The sequence below is a fragment of the Lytechinus variegatus genome, chromosome 11 (assembly GCF_018143015.1).
Source record: "Lytechinus variegatus isolate NC3 chromosome 11, Lvar_3.0, whole genome shotgun sequence".
Lineage (NCBI taxonomy): Eukaryota > Metazoa > Echinodermata > Echinoidea > Temnopleuroida > Toxopneustidae > Lytechinus > Lytechinus variegatus.
Window position 1 is genome coordinate 1,737,997 of NC_054750.1, and position 25,518 is coordinate 1,763,514.

The window sequence follows — 25,518 nt, forward strand, 5'->3', positions numbered from 1 at the left end:
CATGTTTCGCCAAACATCTATAAATGCTTTTTTCCTTCTTCTTCCAGTTCTTACTAGTACTTCTAATTTCGAGACGAATCCGTGGACTTTGGTCCTAAGTACAGAACCAGAAGGGCTCACAACCGATATGGGCAACAATTCCCTGAACAGAAATCCTAACAAACTTGAAAATTTCAATCTCGATGAGCCTATAAATGTACCATCAAATAATGTCCATGGCGAACTTTTCCTGTGGCTCGTTATTTGCATTCCAGTCTCGAGTTTCATGGTTTTAGCAGCCTTTGTATTTGGCCTATGTCGAAGGCGGATGAAACGAGCGAAACAGAGTTCTGATACTAGTACATACATGGATTTGATGCATTCCAATACTGTTGCCCGTCAGGACTTAACTTATCAAGATCTGAGTTCTCCACCGAAATTACCGGAACGCTGGTCAGCCGTTATTTCTCAACGTAACAAACCGCAAATAGCCTCAGCAGAATATGAAAGTCCGACCGACGTCAGTCATGAATACACGGACCTAAAAACCATTTTCGAGAAAAAAATAGTTTCTCAGGATGAATTTAATGATGATTATCTTTCAACAATTGCTAAAGACTCAGAGCCAAGGGTGTATATGGAAATAGGAACGAAATCAGATGAAACATATTATGAAAATCGAATAAGGGTACAAAGAAAAACAGAGAATATTAGACAGGATGCTGTTCATAAATACATGGACATGAGGCCAATCGAACAAAGGATGCCAAGAACTCAAGACACAGTGTCTGACGGTTATCATGTACCAACCCCTGCAAGCATGCCCAAGTCATGTTTGCACTTATCAGAAGGAACACCTACCTCTGATGTGGCAGAAAATGGCAACATAACTGTTCAGGATAAAGCTCACAAGTACATGGACATGAATATTGTGTATCAAAAGCCTGCATATGGTTCAGACTTAGATCTTGATGGCTACCTTCTTCCTGATATCACGTCAGCAAACACTGACCAAGATGTTGACAGATATCTTCCAGGCTTTACATCCACCAAACGCAAAGTGATTTCGAATCACCCAAGCAATATCAACAGGTCCAGCCAACAGCAGAAGTGAATTAAGTGTTACAAGAACATCGCAATGTAGCGGACAAAATGGGAATCATGATTACATGGACATGGAATATGCTCGCCAAGAACCCAAAGTGTTCTAGCCCATAAGGCATTGACAAGTCATCTCTGACAACTGACTTCTAAATAGGAAATGAACTTTCTTCAGATTACGCTCCTGACTAACAGGGTTATAACTTTAGAGCAAATACCAACAAGAAACTAAATCCCACAAAAATGTCATTAAAAATCGTGACTAACGACATTACTATTTCTAATGCACTTTCAAATGTTCTTATACAGTAACGTAGATTTACCTCTGTTTTTTCACTTCTTATTTACTTTATATGTTTAAATGTGTCATTAATAACCTCCCAACATAATTAGTAGTATATATTGCATTTTCACATGCCATTATGCATTTACCCATGATATATATATATCGAATCCTCTCGGTCGAAACGAACTTTATTTTCTCTAAAATCTTGAAAAAAGAAAGTGATATCAAAATTTAATTTTTAATGAGGACATACATTATGAATCCATATCACATAGACTTGTTAATTTCAGTGTGACAATGAAGGAAAACCTTGAAACAATGACAAAGGGATGTACATATTCAACGATGACTTAACACTATCACAGACATGTTCGCACTTCGAGAATATGTAATGCACTATTCTACAAAACACAAATGATACACGTTGAAGTGGTTTCAAACAAATTGTGCAACACAAATCAACCATCTGTACACTTCCCTAAAATAAGTTAATAGATTAATACACAAATTCTTTGTGTTGAGGAAAAGTGGTAAAAAACATAATTACTACTCGCTAAAGGAGACAAATTGTTGGAAATTATGTCTTGGCTTCGTAAAAGTTTGCTACACATGATGATATTCCAACCCTAACACATAATAACGATGAATTCAAAACAATAATGATAATGAATTTGTATTTACATTTACCTTACACGTGCTGTTTTCTAAGCGCAATTTATGACTGTCTTTCTTTCTGTTATAGCAAAGGAGTTTGCTGGTATTTCGCAAACAATCGTTTACATTTTCATTTTTCCACTTTTAGAAAATAAATAGCGGTCAAATTGTATTTAAATACTGATATGTTGTACATTGCAGTTATACAATTTATGTTCTACTTGGTTAAGTTTCTTTATATATAAATAGATATATATAAATGTATAAATGTGGAAATTAAACAAATCTATGAAATCAAGTAAAGTAATAAGTAAATAGTTGTACCTACCCATAATCCTATCGGGTACCCATTCACCTCACCTGGGTCGAGTGCAGAACTGGGGTAAATTTCTTGCTAAACGAAAACACGCCATGGCTGGGATTCGAACCCACGAAAGTCGTAACCACTAGACCCCGGCGCGTCGCGACGCCCCCCCCAAAAAAAAAGTAGTAACCAAACTTGAACTGGTTCTTTTTATATTTTTTTCTGGCTCGGCGCATTCGCTTGCGAAATGGAAAATATTGATGATTTCTGACAGCATGAGTCTTGCACTGAGCAACATAATGTTGATTACCATAAAAATTACCATTTCTGTATAGCGTGGCGTATGGTTATCCCATCATTATAAAGATGTAGGCCTCCTTTATATTTTTGGGCGCCCATATTACATATTTCTCAGGACACTCAGTATTCTTGCCGGTAGACCAATTTGCAAGATTATATCATATTCGGCAAAAAAAGCGATCGAAAATTTGTTTTAGCTTTGAAATATCTTGTGATTATCATAATTAAGTATTTTTATATTCCTACCAGACTTCTAGTTAGTGGAGGATCCAGAGGGGAACTGTACACAAACATCTAGGCTTTGCTCTAGACGTGTTATAATTGGTTAAACTGTCAAATTTGAACATGCGCTTACAGACAAGGCGGACCCTTGGGCCGCAGCTGCGACACCCCCCCACCTAATTTTAATTTAAGTCACAAATCCCCAAACATGCAGTACAATACGTTTCCGTTACTAAAAACATGGGAATCATGAACAGATAAAGATACTTTTGGTAACTGATTGCCTTTGGATTGTGAGGATATCAAAATAAAACAAAATAAAGAGGATTATGCGCACTAAAACAAAAACTGATGACACTGAATCAAAAATATTCAAATCATGAGAAGAAAACACTTTCATACAATCAAATAAGTTTACTGCATTTGGCTTCTGTAAAGTGGCTTTGAGGCATTTCTATTGACCTAAGTGGTTGCTGTCGATACTGGAAGAGCTGACGACTCCGTGTGGAATCTGCATTTTGCTTTGTCGTCATTTCATCTTCATCGACGTTTCTCTAATTCACTTTGCCTACCCTGCCTGAATGGGATCAACAAATTAAAAGTGCTTGTGTTTACTGCGAATAATGGTAAGAAATACGCATTTATCTTACGTTATTGTTGTTGTATCATTCGTAGTTCTATATCAAGAAGTAAGAATAATAAAAAACGAAGAATTATTCACAAAAAATACAATGCAAACCCTATTTGCTTATGCATAAATCATGTAACAATTTGTGCAAATGATATTCAAATTCATCTTTATCCATACAATCGTTACTTCAGTGCACATAATAATGAATTTGATCACACCCTTTTTTCTTTCATGAGTACACCTAATGAAAATTCAGATATGCATTCTTCATAGGCACGTACCCATATACAAGAAAGAAGATAAATAATATTTGATTTAATTCCGTTTTGTTCATTTCCGATTCCAATGAATATAGTAATGCTGCTAAGGGCCGTACATATTGATATATAAGGGAACAAAATGAGCATATTGTACAACGAGTGCATGTACTACTACAGTAAACATACTGTTTAAATAATTAAGATAGCAATATACGAAAATCGTCAGTCCATGAACATGAGACTATCACGAAATAATTTAGTCTATTAATCTTTTATTGAAATACGAGTCGTATCAATGTAGCCACTAACATTGATAGAGGTACACACAGTAAAAATACACATATTTCAACAACAGAAACAAAACCTACCATCGTTTTAAGGCGTATTTTAAAGCAAAGTACAGTCTTGAATATTCCGCCACATCGTTTCATCATGAAATTTAATGTCTATTATCAGGAATCAACTACTTCACATCCATTGACAATACGAAGGATTTATTTTTGAAGAAGCTGATTGTAAGTTTGATTCATGAGGAAAGTGTCTGATTAATAAAGTAGCCTATGTATCTAAAATTTCGACGTCTTGGCCAACGCAACCTAAACTCTTAATGGTTGCTCGTAACTGTTTTGAACAAAGTCTACATGCAACAATGACTTTGATTGGTCATTGGAATTTAGCGATCGAATGCTAAGCTTTTTGTTACGGAGCCCAGGACATATGATTTTCAAGCAAGATAGAGTTTCAAATTAGCGTGTATGTGGGTGTGTGAGTGTGTGTGTAGGGGAGTTGGTAATTGTCGAAGCCACTTGGTTGAGATCTTTTGCGCCGAAGTAGTATACACGGAATTACTCATTTTAAATAACCGTAAGTTGAGATGTTTAGATGTCTTTAGTTACCATTTTTATCTTTTATACTATACCACCAATCTATCAGATATTCTTTTTTGTTTGAATATTTAAAGGAAGACAAGAAATTATGATAATGCCAAGTTCTGCCTCCAAACATCGTTTGGCGCAAATAAATTTGACTGATTACATTGATTACATAATTAAGACCGAGTTGTCATAAAACACAGTAATTATATTTAATGAGACGTTGCATTATTATAAAAAAAATGAGTTTAAAACCAAGTATGGAAATATTTTGAACTAATCATGCATGGTTAGTTTAGTATTGTTAAAATGAATTCAATTTCTGCTGTATGGAAATAGGTCACCAATTGTTGAATAAATCATGTATAGAAAGAATCTAAAGATACATAATAATAAAATAAATAGTAATAAATGTAAACTGTTGATCATTAATGTAATACCACATGGCTCTAACGTAATTACATGTTTTAGTTGTTCAAGAGTTAGTTATCATTAAAGCGCTGTAATATTAAAAAAAAATCGTGAAGATGTTGGGATGAAACGACTGGTGAGTTCAGGTGCAATGCTGCCCAGTAAAAAAGATAAAAAAAAATCTTTTTGTATCATTTTCAATCCACGTGAATAATAAAGTCATCCTATATTTATTACTGCGCATAAAGTTTTTTAATGCGTTAAAGAGTGTGATTTCTCTTCAAATACTGAACATGCTGAATAATTTGTAAATAAAATTGTCATTTGATATACATTCTTCTCGAAAAGAAAGATGCATGTCGGTACATATCAATTGCATATCAAGTATCAACTAATCGACAAGGACATTAATGAAAACTACGTGGACAATAATTTGTAGGTGTTTTCAAGTTCTGACAAGTCGCTTTGTCATGTTTGTCTTGGGTCAAAATAATGCTTAAATCAATGCATCGAATAACGCATTTTCAGGTAAGCTAAATTAATTCATACTACAACTTGACAAAGCCGTATGGGTAAAAAATCCATACAAATGATTGGCTCCGGAGAGTTCATCAGTGGTATAAATTTTACGGTAGACCATGGATGACCGTTTGTGGTGATGGCTGGTGGGGTCTCGAAGATGCTAGGATAGTATGCAGAATGCTCGGTTACGACGGGGCCTTGGAGGCGAGAAGATTAGCAAGGTTTGGTCATGGATCTGGTGGTATTCTTTTTGTCGACTGTTACGGATCAGAAGAAAGCCTAGCAGACTGTTACCATGTATCTGACGCAACCACTCATTGCAAACATAAATGATGCAGGATGCAGGTGTCATCTGCTACTCAGGAGGTAAAACAGTGTGTAAATAATGCCTGAGCTTTAGTACTTGTATACTAGGTATACATAGGAATTCGAGAAAGAATCGTACAACACTTCCATACAACACCTCCATGTTCACTATCCCTGATTTCTGGAATTCCTTTTCTTGTAAATATAAGAGAGGGTTTAAGTTGAGGTACATTTGAACTATTTTTAAAATATCACCTCTGCTTCTTACTCCCAATTCACCCCTCGATTATTTGACAATTATACAGGTCCCGCTTCCGACTGTAGCCTTTTCCCACTCGTTTTCTCCTTTAATATCCTGTTGCAACATATTCTTACTACGTGGAGCCCCCAACGCATACATCTTTGTTTCGTCATTTGTGGCTGCCGTGACCAAGCATACACTATCATTCCTGAAATTTTCTTTCTGCATGCACTTATTTTCTATATACGTTCCTGTAATATTTGCGTTCTGTAAGACAAATCAGCATTGCACAAGCATCCATTCTTAGCCGGTCTTTTTTTAGTTCTTTACTTCTTTTTAAGCATATATACAACTATTCAAAATGTTTGATTTATCTTTGATATTTGCTTGTGTTTTTATTACCAATCTTTAAGTTTAAGCTAATTTTTGGTTATTTTTATAATTGATTTGCATTGATTTATGAATCTCTGATTTGTATATTGAATAATATCCATTCTATATTATGCAAATGAAACAAACAATAAATCCAAATTCAAGTAGATTCAAGATCTTTTGGGCCAAAGCACTTTGATTCTTTGTATCGTATACCCTTACACCCCACCATAAAATATAATAGAAACAATAAATATAAATAAGTTAAAAAAATAATCAAATATTTATTTTGTTTCTCATCAAATTCAGATGAACAAGTAATTACAGGACTTCGTGTTATGATATTGAAAACAAATGCCCCATTATCGAAAAAGTCAATAATATGATTATCGACCACCTTCCTTGCTCTATTCCCAGACCCCTTTGAAATTCGTCTTGTTGATGGATCTACCGATGCTGAAGGGAGAGTAGAGTTCTTGTATGATGGATCCTGGGGTACTATCTGTGATGACTGGTGGGATCTGAGAGACGCTTGGGTGGTTTGTAGGATGCTGGGGTTTGATGGAGCCTTGGAGGCACCGGGATCTGGTAGGTTCGGTCACGGTACTGGACGAATTTTTCTTGATTGGGTTGAATGTGATGGAACAGAAGACAACCTAGCAGACTGTAATCATCGAGGGATTGGAAGTTGGAGTTACTGCGGTCATGACAGGGATGCAGGTGTTGTTTGTTACTCAGGAGGTTGGTACCCACAAAACAACTGAGAACGTAATCTAATCCAAAATAACGTAATAATTTCTATTGCGGCTTTTTATCACTATTATTCAGGGGATTTTATTTTCTCAATGTAAGAATCCTCTGAACTTTTCTTTCTGTTTTTTTGGGTCAACAGACAAATTATAAAAAAACATAACAAATAAAAAAATCATTAAACTATTTACAGGTAATCATAAAATCATTAGAAAAAATACAAACATATAAATAATCAGAAAAACTAGAAATTCTAACTTGTCCAAGGGACACAGATGCCCCCGCTTCACGCGATCAGAAATTCATTCAATATGATTAAATTTAATATCGTGCAGAAAACAATATAATTTAGACCTTTGAACCAACTCGTGTATTTAATGGACTGTAACCTTTGAACTGCGGACTCCGAATTTAAACATAGCCTGTATTTTGGTGTCATCTACCTACACACAAAAATTCATGAAATATTTTTTGAGTTATTGCACGGAAACCAACTCGCATATTCAATGAGCTGTGGCCTTTGACCTGCGCACTCCGAAGTCGAACATAGCCTGTATATTGGTGTCATCTACCTACACACCACAATTTTCTAAAATCCACTAGATAGTTTTTGAGTAATTGGGCGGAAACTAAGTTGGGGAACGGATGGACAGGGGCAACACTTAATGCCCCATATGACACATACGTGGTATTTTACACAACTTTGATGCCAAGAATTCGTAAGCTCATGCACATTAAACAGGATACATACAATGATACAATGATGACAAAAAACATCATTCAGACTTCCATTTCGTAAAATGAACCGTGGGTTTGTGTCTTTTTTGGTCACACAATATTCAGTATATTTTTTGCTTCTTAAAGGGGAAGTTCACCCTGAAGAAAACTTTCTTGTAAAAATAGCAGAAAAATAGTAAAAAAATATTGGTGAAGGTTTGAGGAAAATCCGTTAAAGAGTAAGAAAGTTATTAGAGTTCAAAATTTTGGGTTTGTGACGTCATAAACGAGCAGCTGCCCTATGTGTTATGTAATATAAAATGTATGAATTTCAAATTTGGTATGGTTCCTGATGATTTAATTTTCTTTTCATGATCGGGTGTGAAACGATTTGTCTATTGATAAACAAAAGTTACAGTGAAAACCACATTCATATTTCTGAGAAAATGACATGTTCTTTGATTTTTTACCATTCGCTATGTAGGAATGCTGCTCGCATATGACGTCACAAATCAAATAATTGGAATTCTAATAACTTTTTAATTATTTGATGAATTTTTCTCAACCTTCGGCAATATTTTTTATTATTTTTTCTGCTATTTTTACAATAAACTTTTTGTCAGGGTGAACTTCCCCTTTAACAAAAGATCTAAATGCTCCCAAGTTGGTATCAACTTTGCTGAATTTACAAATAAAAATGAAGTATTTTAATAATAAAAAAATGACGATATGAACTTATCATCCGCATCACCATATTAGATTAAGTAGTATTGGAAATAAATTTCTGTATTATAAAATAGTTAACAATTCTTGCCACAGGAGTAAAACCTTTCCACAAACACGAAAAATATGAACCGAATTTTTCTTATTAATCTTGAAAAGATAATTATTAAAAGCAATGCATTTGTGAAAAACTTTGAAATAAAAAAAACAATGATATTTGAAGTTATTGCAATATATTTTATCACATGAAATATTGTCAGAAATATTCATAACGTGCGTAAAGGCTGAAGATATTAGAAGCGTAGCTGGGTAATTTTAATACCTATCAATTTGAGAATTAACATCTGATGAACATCATCATTGTCATGGACATCGGTATTTTGAAGAAAGGAAATAAGTCAGTCTTTAGGGATATTCTGGATTAGAAAATTAACATTTTTTTCTGTCAGAACGGGGTATATTAAAATCCGAGATAGTTCCTTAAACAATTTATGGCCGGAGAGGGGAGGATTAAGCAAATCTGGTATTGTGTAAACATCTTTATCATACAATGCACCATCATTAAAGTATCGTTTTCATTTGGAAAGAATCGATCTGATACATCATAATGACTGACATGCATGTAACATGCCTAAGTCAGAAAAAGTACAATGAAAAAGGAAAAAAAAGTGACTTGTTCTCGTTATATATACCCGAGATATATTCCAGGGCCCGTATTCCATAAACGAGATTAACTTTGTGTACATCCAAGATATCTAGAAACTCATTTAGGGGCATATGCTTTCCAACGAATATTTGAATCTCGATGAAAATAATGAATAAGAGTGAACTAGGCGATCTGTAAATGTACATAATTATATGCAAAATATATACACATACTGTTTATCTCAAAGTTCGCAATGAGTTCCCTTGAAAAGGATCTGATTTTGTTTCAACAATGCAAGGTTTTGGGTCGAATGAAACTGCAAAATCATAGAGACAATGCACTAATGCATCTTATTCTTTAACCACTACATCCCCCAACAAAAAAGAGAGAAAGAAAATGATAGCACAAATATGAATAAATGAAAAAATACATTAAGTAGTATATAAACAATGAATTAAACAATTTCCATTTGTTTATCAATTACTTAGAAAATCCATTTAAAGTCCGTCTGGTCGGTGGATCTAATGATGCTGAAGGGAGAGTAGAGGTACTACATGACGGATCCTGGAGTACTATCTGCGATGATGAATGGGATCTACGAGACGCCAGGGTGGTTTGTAGGATGCTGGGGTTTGATGGAGCCTTGGAGGCACCGGGATCTGCTAGGTTTGGTCAGGGATCTGGGACAATTCTCCTCGACGACCTCGGCTGTATTGGTTCAGAAAACAATCTTGCAGAATGTCCACATCGTGGTACAGGAGTTAATAACTGTGGACACGCCGAAGATGCAGGCGCTATTTGTTACACAGGAGGTAGTTGAGAAACGTAATGTTAAATAATCACTGTTTTTACGGTCATAAGTACATCTTGTTTGCGAGATTTAAAATACATTTATTAATCAAGCTGTTAAAAAGCAGGTTCTCCCAAATTTTTAATGCGATCGTTCAACACCCACTTTGCCAACGTTTGGTTTCATTCCATATGGTCTCAACGGGTATTTAGGCCATGTATTATTTTGTCTAATTTTCAGTATTTAGATATGTAAATTGTATATCAAGTATTTGGCCAAGCACCATTCAGTCCATATTGTTAAAATAATTGTTCATTAAGCAAATTTTCTGTTTGACAAAGTAGACGAAATAGAAATTAGATTTTTTTCTTCATTTTCAATTTCAATTTTTTGCTGTGTTGGTGAACACCACCATAGAAAAATGACTGACGTAAGACAATGTGGAAATTTCGAAATTGCAACCGAAAGGAGTCTGCAACGTGGTAAAAATCTATTAAAAATGCAAGTCAAATCAAAATGGACAGCCGAGAGATTATTGTCGAAAGTTAGTGTACCGGACAGCAGATTCTGACCGGACGATGAATTTCAAATTTGTCATTTGTTCAGAGTCCAAGGCGACACTGCTGTTTTGATTCACCAATTGTCGACCGAGGCTGCTTCGTCACTAAGGGCTTTTGACAATAGATTCTCTTAGTTCAAGAAAACGTCTGCGTAGTGGTTGCGAAAACTCCCTATTACCAATGTCTTTTTAACAAATTGTGAACGAGTTAAGTTCGTTTTTTATTCAATTCTATTTTAAGATATCATAGTTGTCTTCTTTGGCGATCCTAGTGAATAGCTACAGCAAACATGCTCAATGCAATTGTGTGCCGTTTGGTGTTAAGATATAAATGCTACAAGCATTTACTCAAAGCTTCACAAATCGGGCTGTATTGCTGATTTATTGATATCTTACATCCCTGATACTCATTTTTCTTCAGATAAACAGCATCAATGTATGCCTATATAATAAAAAATGGGATTTTATAAATTATACATTGCGTCGTTAAACTAATTCAAACGATATCCCTTCCGAGTCTACTGCCTTGTTTTCTTTTTTGGGGGTGTTTTCTTTCTTTTCTAACATTGTGTCTATTTCTTTTCAATAATTGGTTCATTGCTTTCTCCCACCTCCACCACGCGTCACCAAATACATGTAGTATAAAAACATACCAGGTTTGATAAAGTATACTGGAAATATTTCTATCCGAGGTTGGTTCGGCAATAACTATTTTAGTAACATTGCCCGACCAACCGAGGAAAAATATTTCTACTACACTTTCGAAAGAAACGCCAGGTATATTTTGTTTTATATGCCTTCCATGATTATCAAAGTTTGCACGAAAAATATTTGTAATCTTGTCCTTTTTGGCCCATCTTCATGATCTCGGAAAAAATATAGATCAGCTCAGCTCTAATGTAAGCAAAATTGGTTTATCATTCTAAGGTAGCCGGTTCCTGAATAGTCTCCGCGCGGCTACCGTCGCGACGTCGCGTCGGTTCCCAAGCATTAGTCAGGGTGGTTTGGTGTTGAGCGGGGCGACGGCTTTAGTGGTGAGATCGATCTTCTAATAATTCCACCTACCGGTTGTGAAGGTTGTGAACTAAAATTGCCATCGGCGGATCCAGGGGGGGTGCGCAGGGTGCGCGCGCCCCCCCCTAATATTTGAGCGGCGCCTTCGGCGCCGCTCAAAATAAAAAAATAAAAAAAAGTAAAAGAAAGAAAAGGCGCCGCTTGAAAAATTAAAAATAAAGGAAAGAAAGGGAAAAGGCGCTGCTTAAAAAAAATATACACTGATATAACATTAGCAACAGTAAAGGAAAGACTATCCCCAGCAAAGCGTAATCATATCATCTTCCTTATTTTTTTCTTTTAACTACCCTTTTCCCAACAACTTCGCCGGTAGCAGTGCGCTGCCTGCATATAACTGGCGCCAATCAAGAATAATCAGCGCCACCTTAATCTAAATCGGCGCCGGACAAGAATAATCAGCGCTATTTAGTTATAAATCGGCGCCAGTCAAGAAAAATCGGCACTGCCAGAGTCTTAACCGGCGCCGATCAAGGATAATTAGCGCCACCTAAATCTAAATCGACGCTGGACAAGAACAATCGGCGTAATCTGGTTATAAATCGGCGCCGGTAAAGAAAAATCGGCGCTGCCTGAGTTTAACCGGCGCCGATCAAGGATAATCAGCGTCACCTATATCTAAATCGTGGCTGGTCAAGAATAATCAGCACCACCTGGTTAAAAAATAGGCGCCAGTCAAAAATAATCGGCGCCTCCTGGTTCTAGATCGGCGCCAGTCGATTATGGATTGCCGCTGCCTGAATCTTACGTAACGTCGGTAAAAATAATCAGTACTAGTTGTTTAAATCGGCGCCGGTCAAGACAAATCGGCGCTGCCTTTGTCTTAACCGGCGCCACCTAAATTTAAATCGGCGTCGGTCAAGAATGATCAGCGTCCCCTGATTTCAATAAATAAGCGCCGGTAGAATAATGAAGAAGGGCCTATTGCTAACCAAATCTAGATCGGCGCCGCGGTCAAGAATGATCGTTTTGCCCTCCCCCAATAATTCCGCATGTGCAAAAACAATAAGATGGTAATGTTACACAGAAATCAGCAAACGAGATTGAGCTACACAACTCGTTCTTTATCAAAAATCGTGCTCAAATTATCCGCTTTTCAGATTGGAACATAAGAATTTTCAGCTCGCGCTTCGCGCTCGCATCATTTCTGTAGCAAAATCCCATACTTTTCATGATTAAATAGGTGAATAGAATGTCCCGTTTTTAGTTCTGAACCTCAAAAGAACTCCCGCTTCGATTTGCAATAATCTTTTGTTGGATATAATCTTGTTCTTTATTAAAACGTACATTAAACTGTAATGTTTTCAGATCGAAATATCAAAATTTTAAGCTCGCGCTTCGCGCTCGCATTTTTTTTTAGATACCCATCTTAATCATTGGTACCAAGAATGCTTAGAATATCAAGCTTTCTGGTCAGAATATAAGTAAATTTCAGCTCGCCCTCGGCACTCGCATTATCTGTGTAGTGAGATATGTATCCTCCTCATGAGTTACTACAAACAGTCCTAAACAGGCACCTTTTTCCTGTTTTCAGGTCAGTATACTTTAAAAATTTCAGCTCGCGCTTCGCGCTCGCATTAATTTGTCGGTGAAATATGTGTCTCTATCTCATGAGTCATATATATATATATATATATATATGCATGTGTGTGTGTGTGTGTGCGTGTTTTGACAGGGTCAGGCATTACCCCTTTTTCTTTTTCAACATTTTCTTTTATGGCGCCGGTGAAGTGCAAAAATATGTGCGCCGCTCGGCAGTGCGCCCCCTTTCGCCAAAAGCTGGATCCGCCTATCATTGCTGAACTAAAATCAAGCAGCCCGAATCATCCGATGATCGAATTATGGCCATCATTAATTATAAACAAATGACATTTATTTATCGGAGAGTTTGTGATTCAGCTTGCATTGCATTTTTAGCTGTTGATTCCGATGCTAGCTGCATCAACGGACCCCTAAAAAGCGTCCGGGCCGTTGCATCTCTAGACTTGCCGGTGGAGGCAGTCCGACTTGCGCTGTGCCCGAGTGATTATATGGTTTTCAGTCGGACGCTATACATACATACATATATATATGTATATATTTATATATATATATGCATATATATATGAATGTATAGCGTCCTACTCTGAAGTCACGAACTGTTTTGATCCCCGTTGAATTTTATTATTCTGGTGATATCATGATTAGTCACTTATAGGGCTCTCGACTAATCAAAAATAGCAACAGATTTTCAGTAAGGCATAATCATTGGTGTTTTTGTCATTAAGTTGTGACTTAAAGAAATCAAATTTGATTGGATTTTTAATTTATTCAAGAGCACCCAAATCCATTACAAGTTCGCCTTACTGGTGGGTCTACCAATGTTGAAGGCACAGTAGAAGTCATGCATGATGGATTCTGGGGTACTATTTGCGATTATGGCTGGGATCTGAGAGACGCTAGGGTGGTTTGTAGGATGCTGGGGTTTAATGGAGCCTTGGAAGCTCCGAGATCTGCTCGATTCGGTCAGGGATCTGGCCGTTCTCTTCTTTATGGCGTCGGGTGTGACGGAACAGAAGACAATCTAGTAGACTGTGCTCACGCAAGGATTGGTCGTCGTTACTCATGTACCCATTCGAGGGATGCAGGAGCTGTTTGTTACTCAGAAAGTACGCTGTTATCCACCACACACTCCATTTTTTGAATAAGTGATAATGAAACGTTCTTAAAGCTTAGGAGGGGGAACCATTGTGTGTTAACCATTGTTTTACTCCAACTTATTTTTTTTTTCGAACTGAACGTTTCGGCGCCTTCTGCAGAAATTTATCACCCTAGATATTGCTCCAATTAAAAAAAAACAAGGGGATTCTTAACCCATCGAAAGGAAAATACAGATTTTAGATATTCATGGAGATTAAGTTAAGTGTCCACTGGTGTTTGGTGGGCCGAGATCCAAGGAACCACATCAGTGTATCTTTTAAATGCTGATGAGATGTTGTTTTATGTGACAGTAATGTGGTTTGAAATAATATCATCACATAAAATTAACAAACCTGCATGGTCTGCTTTTTTCTCTTAATACTCCGAGTATCATTTACGCTTTTTTTTTTCGCTCATTACTAATTGAATGTGGCTCTAGAAATGGTATTGATTATTTCGTTAATAAGTGAGTAATTCAAGCATATTTCAACTCTTTCTAGATTTGGACTGTTATCTTTTTTTACCTCCATAAAAACGAGAACTTGTTTGATTGTTCTTAATATGTATATTAACTTACTGTACATATGTATATATGTAAGTTCACTTTCCCCATATGCCTTTGAACACTGTCAGGCGTTTACGTCAATGTCTACTTCAACGCTTTATATTGAAACACATTTTTTCATTCCTTCTACTCCTTCATCGTATATCATTTCCATCTACCTTGCCAGAAAAAACTGTTTTGACGACTATTTACGCCCAATTTAAGTCACGAGCTAAGCCAAACCATTTAATTCATGATTTACCTGTAGTCAATTTATTGATGATTAATGTCAGGCTACCAGTTTCAAATCAAATTTCCCCTGACAATTGTAAGCATTGTGGTAAATATGATATCAGTTCCACAAATTAACTGTACACCTGATATAAATGATTTTTTTTTCTCCCTATGATTTGAAAAATATTGGTTTAATAATAGTATTTTCTATATGTATCTTGTAGTATCCTTCTTTTTCTTCATGTTTCGCCAAATATCTATAAATGCTTTTTTTCTTCTTCTTGCAGTTCTTACTAGTACTTCTAATGTCGAGACGGATCTTTGGACTTTGGTCCCAAGTACAGAACCAGAAGGGCTCACAACCGATATGGGTAACACTTCCCTGAACACAAATTCTAACAAACTTGAAAATTTTAATTTCGATGAGCCTATAAATCTACCATCAAATAATGTCCATGGCAAACTTTTCCTGTGGCTCGTAATTTGCATTCCAGTTATGAGTTTCATGGTTTTAGCTGCCTTTGTATTTGGCCTATGTCAAAGGCGGATGAAACGAGCGAAACAGAGTTCTGATAATAGTACATACATGGATTTGATGCATTCAAATACTGTTGCCCGTCAGGACTTAACTTATCAAGATTTGAGTTTTCCACCAAAATTACCAGAACGCCGGTCAGCCGTTATTTCTCAACATAACACATCACAAATAGCCTCAGCAGAATATGAAAGTCCGACCGACGTCAGTCATGAATACACGGACCTAAACACCATTTTCGAGAAAAAATCAGTTTCTCATGATGATTTTAATGATGATTATCTTTCAAAAACTGCTAAAGATTCAGAGCCAAGGGTTTATATGGAGATAGGAAAGAAAACAGGTGAAGCATATTATGAAAATCGAATAAGGGTACAAAGAAAAACAGATAATAGTACACAGGATACTGCTCATAAATATATGGACATGAGGCCAATCGAACAAAGGATCCCAAAAACTGAAGACACAGTGTCTGACGATTATCATGTACCAACCCCTGCAAGCATGTCCATGTCATGTTTGCACTTATCAGAACTTCCCGAGGAACACCTCTCTCTGATGTCAGCAAACACCGACCAAGATATTGAATGATATCTTCTCCCAAGCTTTACATCCACCAAACGTTAAGGGATTCCAAATCACCCAAGCAAATTCAACAGGTCAGGCCAACAGCAGAAATGAAGTAATTGTTAAAGGAATATTGCAATTCAGCGGACAAAATGGGGATCATGATTACATGGCTATCGAATCTGCTAGCCAAAGATTCCAAGATACCAAAGATTCCTAGTCTTGACGAATACCCCATTTCAAGTTCTGGAAACGAACTTTCAGATAAAGCTAACGTCCAATGGGGTGACATTTATTTTATAGCAAGTGTCGGCAAATAATTAAACCACTTACCATGAATAATACTGGAATGCGTCCCAAGAAGGAATGATTCATAAGTGCATGGACATCAAACACATCTTATTCTCCCCTCTCCAGACACGCTAAGGAATTTGTGAAGATGCTTTGAGCTGGTTTCAATCTTATGTCCAAAATAGGAGGCATTCTGTTTTGATTGGAGAATCAAATTCACGTACCTGCTATACCAGTCATGGAGTACCTCAAGGCTCAGTTGTCGGACTTTTGGCCTTTAGTTTATACGCTGCTCCTCTTTAGGATGTTATCACTCACCATAACATAAGCTGCATGATGTATGCTGATGATACGCAAATGTACATAGTCCTAAAAAACAGTAAGCAGCAAGATGCCACTACCAGACTACAGCGGTGTGTCCGAGATGTGATTTTTTGGTCAACTGATAATGGACTGAAACGTAATTCAAATAGAACTGCGGTGCTTCATCTCAATAGTAAATTTAGAAATAGTAGACAGAAGGAATAGAACTTGATAATATCCATGCTAAATGTTTAGAAACTGCAAGAAATCTTGGTGCACAACTGGATAGAAAACTAAGTATGAAAGCTCAAATAAATATTTTATGTAAAACTAGTTCGTTTGCCTTACATACATGTAACATTGGGAAAACTCGAAAGTTTCTAACAACAGAAGCCACAAAGAAATTGGTTTACGCTCTTGTAATATCACGCATTGACTTTTGTAATAGCCTTTTGTATCGCCTCCCTGATAATCAAATTCATAAACTTCAAAGGATCCAAAACTCGGCAGCGAGACTCATAACAAGAACGAGGCGCAGCGTACACATAACACCCATACTACATAAATTACACTGGCTTCCTGTAAAATCCCGTATCGATACAAGACATAACTCCTAAAATACCAATACGTACAAGTTCATTCGTCATTCTATCTCACAGAACTCATTGAACAGTAGGCCTATGTACCCCAAAGAAAATAAAGTTCAAAGAACAAATTTTTCCGAATAGTTCTCTAAATCAATACTCAGTTCTACGGCGCTCGTTCATTCAAAATATACTCTGCTGAACTTTGGAACAAATTACCCGATATTATTAAACAAGCTAATTATGCAGAATTCTTAAAGTTTCCTTTGAAGACATTCCTTTTTATGAAGTAAGATATGTATATACCTATTAATTGATTATATGTGTGCCCCTCTGTAAACAGGCCTTTTTTCTTCTCCATTCCTTCGATTCTTCTTTCTAAATCGCATAGAGACACGATTAAATCATCATTATATGCGCTATGTAAGCAATGTTTATTATCATCATTATTATTACTTCCGCTACTCATGCCTCTTCAAATAAGTGGACAAGGCCATGCAGTCTACTTGCAAAGACGTAAATTATAACTTTGTATTGAGTGGAAGAACGAAAAGGCAGCTACATGAATACATAAAAAGTGGACCTACCTACACAAAACCTTCAAGTGACGAAGACTGATAATAGATGAATATGGGCACATGTATATTTCGACCGCGACTGTACAATCGCAATGTTGAATGTAACAACCATTTGATAGCAAAATCGAATAACTCTATGCCTTAGCACATTTTTAAAGTTAAGTCGAGTGTCAAGATCATCGGAAGACTGACAACACAAAATCATTTCGAAGTCAATTGCGTCGATTTCTACCGTGCGTGAACTCAGAAAACTACTTTCGAAGGAACGGTTAAACATGGTAACAGCCCGGGGGGGGGGCAGTCAAATATATTGCTGTACACAAGCGTTGCCAAATTATTTCCAAGCACCCCTAAACGAGTTTTTCTCTGTGTGCAAAATAAACCTCTAAACAATTTTTTTCGCGGGCTTTATTTACACATTTCGGCCCCTAAACAAGTTGTCACCTTAATATTACCCAGGGGAAAGGGCTCGGGGGAAGGGCTCGGGGGAAAAATACCCTAAACACGTTTGGTTAGTCTTAAAAAAGCTTTGGAAAAAACATACCCTTAATGCGTTTGACCCTGCGTTTGACCATTGACCAGTCTTTCAAAACTATTCCTTTAAAAAAATCGGTGTTTTTGAGACCATTAACGAGTGCACGTGCGGCCGTGTCCAAAACTGGAAAACACCCCTGTAACCCTAAATAGACTGGGCTATTTCGATGCCTAAGAAGACTGGGGGGCTAACCCATAATATACAAAACTATATGATAAATATCTTATTAATTATTAATCATTGTAATTTATACGTAAAATCAAAAGTTTGCTTTAATTAACAAAATAATGTCCCTAAATGCTAATTTTTGGTACACAGACACTTTACATGAATCCGATCAAATGTAATAAAAAAATCCAAATGACATTTACTTTCTTATGTATTTTATTGTTTTCCAAATTTCTTATGTATTTATATGTTTCTTTACTTTCTGTTTTCATTGCTTTTTCAATGGAAATTGTCGGCGACTTTATTTTGACCATAAACAAGACGAAATTAATTGATTTCAATCTGTAAAAGGAAAAACAATGATACATTTATGAATTTTTGCAAAAAAAAACACTATTTGCATTGGATTTGTACACAAATTCACGTTTTTGTGCAATTTCGGGTCTGCATGCACTTACGAAATGTTAGGGTCGCAAATTTGGTCTCAAAAGTTGCGCGAGACTTGAATGTAAAAAGTCAGTTATTTATCCAGGTACAAAAGATCAGCATAAAACTGTTTTTCATCAATGACCTGGTGAAAGCATAAAGAACACCGAAAATCATCATATCGTACATAAAAATAAAGTCAAAATCTAAATCAAAGGTAACAATACTTAGTAACATAAATAAACAAATATTGTTACTTTAATGATAATATGAATAAAACTGAAATATTTAAGTCATCAAAAGGGAACAGTTACTAATTATAAAATTACTAATTGTATAATTGTATAATTTATTCACTGATAAAAAACACTGAAACGATTTCCCCACAAAAAATACTTAAATAACTTTTCTTACAATTACTCTTACCAAGCAGTCATGACAAGCGTAACGTGTTTATAATATTCCAATTATGCAATTATTTGTTAATTCACTGACCCCTCATCACGGACGTATTCTGCGTAGATTGTTCCCAGATCCTGTTAACTATATACGGCATTATTTAGGAGCAATTCCGCAAGTTAAAATATAGTTTTATTGTCAATACACTATACAAGACGCACACTCTTACACACTCACAAAAACAAGAAAATTTAGTTTTCATTGCCAAGCAGGTTAAATTTGCGAGCATTTTTATTAGGATGAAGGATGACAGGAACCTACACTCCCCTATTTCTTAATGTGTACAGGTTGATATGCTCTTGTAATGTCTGAGGAAACAAAACCAAGTTAGACACTTTTGCGCTTCTTTCATTGTTGAAAATAAATTAAAACACGACATACACAATTGTAAGGAACACAAATAATGTATATCGCAGTAATAAAATGTTATGTTTTGCACTTAAGTAATATTCACCAAGTTGAATGCTATTAGTAGACAATATACTGTATATTTATATAGAAATTCTTTTTATAAAGCAAAAATAATAAGCCCAAAATAAGGAAGAAATTGTTACTCTTTGGCCAAATGTTTAAAGTTGTATGGTAGTCTGTCTTCTCATTGGTAAAATTGAAAGAAAGAAGAAGGAGAATGGTAATAACATGTACATAGGTCGCAATACGTCATGTTCTTAGCGCTGTATGTGATTTTTTCTATGACAGTTCGCTATGATATTTTTAATACCGTAAGGAAAGATATCTACATTATCAAGGACTAATTTTGAATATGAGACCAGCAAATAATGCATGGCACCGACAAATATTTTTTTTGTTTAAGCAAAGACGATATTATTTTCTAGCAGATCTAGTGTTTAATTGTATCAATGGTAGAAATGCCAGTTCACTCAGCCGGATTGCCGGTGTGAAAGTCTGGAAGAAACCTATTTTTGTTTTTGGTAAAACTGTAATTCGCTAAATAACGTGATGCCTACAGCATCTAGGACATAATGTAAAGTGGTGTATTGGTACTGACTCTTGCCTTGTAAACAGAGGGCCGTGTGTTCGAATCCCATCGCAGTCTGGCGTCCTTTGGCAAGGTGTTAATCCACACTTTGCCACTCTCGACCCAGGTGCTAAATGTAAATAGTTTTGTTGTTCTGCTCGGAAGCGCCTTGAGCATCTAATCAAGATGGAAAGTGCGCTATACAAATGTTATGTATTATGATTATTATTATTATTATTAAATGGGTACCCGGGTAGGATGTTAAAGTAATTGTAGCTTGTCCAGTGCCGTGTGCGACTCACTGGCGACTGACTGGAATACTTCCCAGTGATCTGCATACATCGCGTGCGGAAATGACTGATTGAATTCGATGACCGAGGTAAATATATACATATATATATATATATATATATATATATATATATATATATATATATATATATATCTGCAAAGCGCTAAGACACTTCGTTCTGATGTATCAAGCGCTATATAAAAGCAATAACATTTATTTAAAGATATTCCTAGCCCTGTCATGTAAACCTCCTCGTCGTAAAAAAAATACCATAACCCCTCTCTTATTAACCTCTACCATTCCATGTTTTGTTACCCGAAACAGTTATTTAAATGTGTTTGATTTTTATCGTGTTATTGTTTGCATTGATTCTTTTGTATTGATTGTCATGATAACTTTTCATTGTTTTTATTTAATTGATTTATTGAATCATTATTTAAGTTACACTAATTTTCTACGGTTACAGGATGTTAACTGACGCTTATGCAACTATGTATATGCTATTTTACAAGAATACTTTGTTTATATAATAAATGTAAAACATTCTGTTAGTTATCCTGTCAGTACACACAAATTATATTGATTGCATCATGAGAAAACTGTATATTATTTCATGTTAATAGAAAGCGATTGATAAATAGAGAAACGAAGGAGAAGATCGAGATAGAGAGAGAGATCGCAAAAGAGAGGGAGGGGGGGGGGTAAATGAGAGTGAGATTTTTTTTAACGCCACCATTAATCAATAACATTTATTTAAAGACATTCCTAGCCCTGTCATGTAAACCTCCTCGTCGTAAACATGATATATGATATACACCTACAAATTATCTTTCTACACAACACAATTATAATATTTCTTATTTAAAACACATTGGTGTTTCACTGTCAGATTTTTGTTTCTACGCACGGTAGAGGATTACTATGAACGCATTGGTGGCATTAGGTGAGATCCCATAATTGGTTGCATCAGTGGTGCCTGTATTATCGACAAAAATCTTAACACAGATGACTTAAGAAACTAAAGATTTACCTCAAACAGGCTTCTTGGAAATAAGTTGCCTCAGCGAAGGTGGTTATATCACATTTGTGGAACAATCTTGGATACAAAAGACCATGAAGACAATCTGTATGCAGAAGGATTCACTGAACTGAAGCAGCTTAAGTGAGTTTTCAGAATGTTCTTCCCTGTGCTTTTGATAATTCTATTTATGGCATTTTGAAATCATTGGACATGTCATCTGCTTTAATATACACCTTTGACCCAACATAATTTGATCACATGCACCGTTTCAAGACCTCTATGGTTTTACCTATATGGTATTGAGCTGAGTGACGTCTTATCTCATTGGACAAGTATCGCATTTAATAAGCATTGGGGTGGTGTCAACTAACACCATACTGGGTAATACGGGGTCCCACAAGGATCAGTAATGGGTCCACTGCTGTTACGATGTACTAAAAGACAATATCCGACATTATACATGTATAGATTATCACGTTAATGCTGACGACATCCATTTTGGGTGACGTTTGTTGCATTTTTCCGGTTGACTTATCTTCTAAAGCCACTGGTTAAAAACGTAACAATCTAACCAACTTTATAAAATCAAAATTAACTTAGTGGAAGCCATGCAAGACGTTCATTTATAAATGACATCGAATAAACTAAAATTAAACCAAGATCAAATTGTAGTATTGATTTAAAAGTCTAGTGTCCTCTGTTGAAGGACTTTTCTTACACTAGCCTTAGATATCACCACAGAGTTGAACCTGTCTTTAATGTTGGAACCCTTTGTAAATTCCATGCTTCTGAATTGACAAGTTTCAAATGTCAGGAATATTCTCAAATACGTAATCTAAGCCAAATCGAGAAATAAAGAGAGCTGCTTATATTTTTGCTTTTCTGGTTCTGTCATACCTTGACTATTATGAAATTCTTCCTTATGGTACAGGTGTTAATTAAAGAACAGACATCGTCTTCAATGCTCCAGAATCATCCTGAATGTCTTATCTTTTAGTCGATTTGACATTTTCCGAACCTAGAAATGTTCTTTCCGATGAAGTTTTTTTCTTGATTCGTGTTCCTATGGGGTCCTAGAACAAATTCAGCTTGGTTGCCAAAAGTTGCCGTTTGGGCAATTTTGCTAATTTGCATAAATCCAAATTGGCCGCTGGATGCCATCTTGAAAACCTAACTTTTTAACCCCTGTCCACAAAATGATGAGTAATGACTCGTTTTAGGGGTTTAGAGATGTGTAGAACTGATTTCTGTAATCATTTTTGCAATATAAGGTCACCTTTAGGTCAAATCCAAGATGGCCGCCATATGCAATCTTGAAAAATTGACTTGTGTTCCCCTTGCCCCAGAATGACGAGTAATACCTCTATTTAGGGGTTTTGGGGTGTGCAGAATCCATTTCTGCTTTCTATTTTGCAATATAATGTCATCTTCAGGTCAAATCCAAGATGGCCACCATATGACGCCATCTTGAAATATCAATTTTTGAACCCTTTGCCCCAGAATCATGAATAATAACTCTATTCATGAGTCATTAGGTATGTTGATTCAATTCATGTAGTTATTTTGCACAAAGGATAATCTTCAGATCAAATCCAAGATGGCCGCCAACCGCCATCTTGAAAAATTACTGTCTGAGGCTTATACGTGTTAGAACTAATGTAAAGGGATTTCAGTAAGAATACTCATTTCTTTTATTAATTCTCAAGTTCATTTCAACATTAATTGCTCAACTTAGAATGAATCCTCTTTAGGTTTGGGCTATCCATTTCGAGTGTATTTTTTTAAGGTCCATTCATACCTTTGTACTGAAGAGGCTTTTAGGGTCTTATTTCAATTTGAAAGTGTTTTATTAATATATTTTTCTAAATCAATGTGTCCAATGATTGGTAGGCATCAGTTCGCCTTAAAAGACGATGGTGTAGCGCTAGGCCTTACATTTTCGAGAGTGACTATAGATCCACTCTAGAGTGGCAGTCTCTAGAGCAAATTTTTACAGATGAAGGAGGATGGCGCTGAGACATGTTTATATAGAGATGCTGCCCTAGCCTTCCTCCTAGGCCTTTGGTCTGCCAATTTAGCATTCCGATTATTTTCTGACGTCTTGACCCCTGTACTTAGTAGCTCTCCATAGAATGGATGGCGACTATCATCTACACCTTCATAAGTGTTAGTGTCTATGCCGGCAAGTTTTATGTCATATTTGCATGTGTCTTTAAAACGGAGGTGTGATCTATCGATGGGGTGAGACCAATCACACAGCTTGCCTTACCTTGGCGAATCCAAGAAGGATTCGCCAAGGTTTCATGGGGCAAACATGCCCCAACCACCTGAGGTGCCTTCGACTAAGGAGCGAGAATAAGCTTTTGATGCTAGCACGTACGCTGAAGGGCCTCTGTATTTTTCACTTTGTCCTGCCATTTAACGTGCATGATACGTCCGAGGCAGCTGACATGGAAGGTGTTTAGCCACTTTTCTTGGTCGGCGTACGTTTTCCAGGACTTACTTCCGTGCAGGAGCTTGGCCATGACTGTGACAGATTTTACAATCCTGATGCTTATATGCTTATATGCTTGTCCTGTGAAAGGGGACAAGAGACATATAGTCGGTCCAAGGTAGGTGAGGAGTCCACCATAACCAGACGAGTGTGTGCTGTTGATATACATATCTGGAGGACAGTCGGTGTCTTGAGTCTATCAGGATTTCTGACTGTCTCAAAGTCTGATGGATGGTCCAAACCCCTTACATGCACAAGACAGGCAGCTGTTATGTATGACTAGGTCTTGTACTCCCACTTCTTGAGAGGCAGGGGCGACATCGTTTCCGTAAAACATTTCACGAATGAGAACAATCCTGACCGTGGAACAGTTTTGGGGAGCCTATCTTCTGCAGGAGGCTAAAGAGTGCACTCCTGCTGACCAAGTCAATGGCTCTTGTCAGGAGGAAAAGTCCAATAATAATTATAAAGGAAGTTAATAATTAAATCAATTTTTTTGAAAAAAAATACGGAGAAATCACTTTTTAATTCAAATAATACTTTAAAGTCATTTCACTGGAAAAGTATGGTTGCACAGAAATAAAAAAGGGATCAAAACTCCCGAAATCATAGCCCAAACCTTGAATGGTTTAATTCTAAAGTAAGCGGTTAATGACGAAATCTATCAACCATCTGACCATCTTAGACATGACTTGACCTCGAACTAAAAATGGAGTGATTAAAAGAAATGAATCATTCTCACTGAAATCCCCTTACATGAGCTCCAATACATAACAACAACCTTATTAGGGACAGCACTTCTTCAAGGTTCAATAGTCTCGGAAGTAGTTTTTTTTTATTTCTTAATATGGCGTTTAGTGGTCATGTTGGATTATTTTGACCTGGAGATGATCCTACATTGCAAAATTATGAACCGAAATTGAATAAACATACCAAATAACTCACGAAAAGAGGGATTATTCATGATCATATTCTGGGACAAAAACTTGAGAATTAATAAAAGAAATGAGTATCTTACTGAAATCCCTTTACATTAGTTCTAACACGTATAAGCCTCAGACAGTAATTTTTCAAGATGGCGGTTGGCGGCCATCTTGGATTTGATCTGAAGA

General features: G+C 36.3%; 1 pseudogene; it reads left to right on the forward strand.

The window, feature by feature from the left end:
* Positions 1–25,518, forward strand: part of LOC121424133 — a 45,883-nt pseudogene that overhangs the window by 18,226 nt on the left and 2,139 nt on the right.